Source organism: Triticum urartu, chromosome 3 (genome assembly GCF_003073215.2).
Source record: "Triticum urartu cultivar G1812 chromosome 3, Tu2.1, whole genome shotgun sequence".
NCBI classification, from domain to species: Eukaryota; Viridiplantae; Streptophyta; class Magnoliopsida; order Poales; family Poaceae; genus Triticum; species Triticum urartu.
The window spans coordinates 27,484,474-27,489,359 of NC_053024.1; the positions used below are offsets into that span (position 1 = coordinate 27,484,474).

The following is a 4,886-nucleotide window of genomic DNA, read 5'->3' on the forward strand; positions in this document are numbered from 1 at the left end:
AGTCCTACTCCCACCGGGTGTAGGACTCCCCCCTCTTGCCTTGTTGGAGAAGGAAAGGGGAAGGGAGAAAGAGGAAAGGGGGGCGCCCCCCCTTCCTTGTCCTATTCGGACTAGGGGGGGAGGGGCGCGCGGCCAGCCCTGGCCGGCCCTCCTCTTCTCCCTTAGGGCCCATGTAGGGCCATTAACCCCCCGGGGGTTCCGGTAACCCCCCGGTGCTCCGGTAAAATTCCGATTTCACCCGAAACGTTTCCGATATCCAAATATAGGCTTCCAATATATCAATCTTTATGTCTCGACCATTTCGAGACTCCTCGTCATGTCCATGATCACATCCAGGACTCCGAACAAACTTCGGTACATCAAAACACAAAAACCCTAATTACGATCGTCACCGAACTTTAAGCGTGCGGACCCTACGGGTTCGAGAACTATGTAGACATGACCGAGACACGTCTCCGGTCAATAACCAATAGCGGAACCTGGATGCTCATATTGGCTCCCACATATTCTACGAAGATCTTTATCGGTCAGACCGCATAACAACATACATTGTTCCCTTTGTCATCGGTATGTTACTTGCCCGAGATTCGATCATCGGTATCTCAATACCTTGTTCAATCTCGTTACCGGCAAGTATCTTTACTCGTTCTGTAATACATCATCCCGCAACTAACTCATTAGTTGCAATGCTTGCAAGGCTTAATTGATGTGCATTACCGAGAGGGCCCAGAGATACCTCTCCGACAATCGGAGTGACAAATCCTAATCTCGAAATACGCCAACCCTACAAGTACCTTCGGAGACACCTGTAGAGCACCTTTATAATCACCTAGTTACGTTGTGATGTTTGGTAGCACACAAAGTGTTCCTCCGGTAAACGGAGTTGCATAATCTCATAGTCATAGGAACATGTATAAGTCATGAAGAAAGCAATAGCAATAAACTTAACGATCAAGTGCTATGCTAACGAAATGGGTCAAGTCAATCACATCATTCTCTAATGATGTGATCCCGTTAATCAAATGTCAACTCATGTCTATGGCTAGGAAACATAACCATCTTTGATCAACGAGCTAGTCAAGTAGAGGCATAATAGTGACACTCTATTTGTCTATGTTTTCGCACATGTATTGTGTTTCCGGTTAATACAATTCTAGCATGAATAATAAACATTTATCATGATATAAGGAAATAAATAATAACTTTATAATTGCCTCTAGGGCATATTTCCTTCACCGAGGTGTTGTTGTAGAGGGCGAGGCGCTGATCAAAGTTGCTCATCTGAGCGTAGAGATCGTCGAGGCTGATGGTGTCGGTGCGGGCGTCGTTGGCGGAGATGAGGGGATGGTACTCCATGTCGAAGCCGGTGGTGATGTAGGAGACTAGCTCATCGTCATCGATGGGCTTTCCAGCGGCCGCGAGCTCATCTGCGAGTGCCCTCATGTGGGCGAAGTAGGTAGCAACAAATTGCGTCCCTTTCTGCACCGTGGAGAGAGCAACTCGGATGTTGTTGACGCGGGCTCGAGATTGCGACGAGAACATGTGAGCAAGAGCTGCCCAGAGCTCGTGCGGCGTGGCGATGGAGGTAACCTGCACGAGGATCTCTTTGGTGAGGGTACTAAGCAAGTATCCGGGTACCTGCTACCATTCTCTGAACCAGATTGGATGGAGAGTGTTCGGAGTCTGCTCTTCTTTCCCGTCTTTGTCCTTCGTGGTGAGGATCTTGACAGGTTCCGGCATGGTCCCGTCGGCGTAGAGGCCAGCCCCCCTCAGCTGCGGTGTCACCTGCGCTCGCCATAGGACGTAGTTGGTGCGGGTGAGCTTCTCTGCACCCTGCCCAAGGGAAGCCTGGACGGCACTGGAGAAGGACGACATGGCTGGCGATGGGTGGTTTTGCTAGATGTGATGGATAGAGGAGGCTCTGTATACCATGTGAAGAAGCGGAGAACATCGTACCTCTCTCTAGGCGACGGTTTCGTGTTAATATAGGTAGGGGCATATCCCTGATAAGCATACAAGTTTGTTGAGATTACATCTTGGGGTTCAAGGAAAGTAGAGATAAGATAAATATGAAAAGATTACAATCATATACTCTAACAAATCTAGACCGAGACTTATCTCAACATAACCGGTGCGTGGTGCGCCCCTTGGACCTGACCACCATGTTGTTTAACAGTGTGGATGTTAATGCGAAGGGGGAGGTATCACAAACAATCAGGCAGAACAAAACGTGTGATTTGCCGAACATTCCAACCTCTGACTTGCTCAAGTTTCATTCTTGTAATCATTATCATGGTACCAACACCTGGAATTTTATAGGTTACTTCCATGTACATCTTCAGTATTTACATATTTAATTTATGGAGACACTGATGAAAATACAGTAGAACAATTGTTCTGTGGTTTCTGGGTCGAAACAGTTATGAAAACTGCATTTCTTTTACTTGTACCACCACATTTCAACTACTTATGAAAGAGTGAATTAGAATATTTCTACAGCCACCCAAACAAATGTATATGGACAACCAAAACCCTCAGATGTAATCGATTTAATCAAATCTAAGAGCCCATAACGATCCGGTGGTCTTCCATCCAATCTAACGGTTCGGATACGATTTTCTTGCGCGACAGATCCCCCCTGATCGATCTGCCCTGTAATTTAGGAAATCCAACTAACTATCATTTAATTGTGAAACCCTCGTCTCCTTTCACCTCCATGTGAGACCCTGCGCGACCGCTTCTCGCTTCCCCTCCTCCTCATGCCTCCCCACGAGTGCCGCCCACCCACACTCTCCTCACGACCAGGTTGGAACTGCCCTGACCAGAGTAGCGATGGTTCTATGATGGAGACCTTAAAGAAGGATGGCGATGGTGGGGACACTGCAGCCGATGAACACTTTTGCACACTCAGAGCAGCCTTGGCACACGAGATGTTGGCCACATGAACACTCTCATCTGTTACCATTTGATTATGATGATATTATTGTTGTTATGATCCCTCTCCTACTTTACGCTATCAGATTTGATTCATTGTTCTGCCCAGACATAAGAGATCTGTTTTTGCATCAAGTTGTAGGACATCTGTTTGATAGAAATGTCCACATGACCCCATCTCTCTCTCTCTCTCTCTCTCTCTCTCTCTCTCTCACACACACACACACACACACACACACATACATACAGTATGCTATGTTTGCAAGTTTAACCTAGGCACCTATTTGTTAATATGCTTCTCAATGTCTAAAAGTATTCTCTCAGATTTCTCACACTTACGTATGAGGGCAGCCACCTATTTGTTAATATGCTTCTCGAGATCTAAAATATATTTTCTCAGGTTTCTCACGCATTGTATGGGGGCTATAGTTAATGGATTTGGAAAGGGCAGAATCGCATATGAATGAGCTATTGAAGTTGCTAATAATGACGCTACTCCCTCTGATGCAATTAATTGTCACTGATTGTACTAAATCAGTGACAATTAATTTTGATCAGAGGGAGTACAATTTTTGGGTGGTTACCGGAACCTGCAGGAACCATATTGTAATGGTGAACAATTGAATAGAGTGATAAGTATCTTTTGTATTTTTTACTCATATTAAAAGGAGCTCATTCCCTGGGTTACTTGATGAAAAATAAGGTGCATACATGCCCAATGATGTTCAAAAATTAATCCTTGGGCGAGTTCAAATATTTTGTCATGAGATGTCCTGCCGAAAGAATAGGGGAAAGATTGTTTTGTGGACGGCGAGGTCACCCTGATGTGGATCATAAGCATGGGCTTGGCAGTGTCACGCCACCTGGCTGGCACTGCAATTACATGGTTAAGCAGGAGGTCGGTGAGACCGAGCCTGAGGTCCGGAGCATCCCTCGCTGTATGGACACGGCGGTGGCCATGGCTAGGTAACGACATGCGTGTTGGATTTTTTTATGTGTAGGTTTTTTCTGGTGGTGACACCTATGAAGAAAGTTAGGCCAAATTAAGACCAATGGTGTGTCCTCCACTTTGCAATTTTTTGTCGTTACGGAGGACCATTCCACCTTTCATTATGTGGATGCTGCTTAGATGTTCCTTTACTCGTAGCTCCAACCTTGTGATCCAACATATGCAGATTAAATTGGTTATTTGCTCAAAACAAAAAGGCCATGTGTTTCTTGTGAAAGGTCTCAAAGTTAATATAAGGTTATGTCTCAAAAACATTCTCTTGTATATCTCTCTTTGGATGTGTTGTTCGAAAAAGACATTCCAAAAATTTCATGTGTAACGATACTTATTCAATGCCACATGTTGTGGCTACGGAAGTCAGCAAGATGACATCTATCAATTTATCCTTAAGATCACACTTCTTATTCAATGCCACATACTTTATTGTTGCACCTTCTATGCATATATACCATTATTGTACTCTAAAAAGAGCCGCAGATGCGACAATCGTATCCTATACATCTATAGTTACAATTGCGCACATAGAACATTGAGGACACATCACTCGATTGTGACAAGGTTTGGAAGGCAAAGGGAATTATGTCACACTTGCCTATAAAGAAAGTCACAGATGACATTGGTTAGGCAGGGAGTAGAAATTATGCTGCCAATTATGACTCATCATGGCCTTGCCCATTCTCCCTTGTCTTGTAAACCTGTTGAGCTCAAAGCATAGCCCGCGAGCCTAGGATGCAAATGAGAGACATAGGCTCTACTTCTACCCTTAATAGAAAGGGAACTAAGTGTACTAAAAACAGTTAAATTATGTATATACTGATAAATTCTGGGTATAACTTGGTCCATCTGATCACTTAATCAATTTTCACAATGTTAATTAATAAGTGGCCAATGCGGCTTGGATATGTAAATAAGAGAATTAAGCAAGTCAGGAAAATGTAATTTT

At 44.4% G+C, this 4,886-nt stretch overlaps 1 pseudogene; it reads right to left on the reverse strand.

Moving 5' to 3' along the window:
- Nucleotides 1–1,265: 1,265 nt before the first annotated feature.
- Nucleotides 1,266–1,404, reverse strand: LOC125549686 (annotated as a pseudogene).
- Between the last annotated feature and the right edge of the window lie 3,482 nt (nt 1,405–4,886).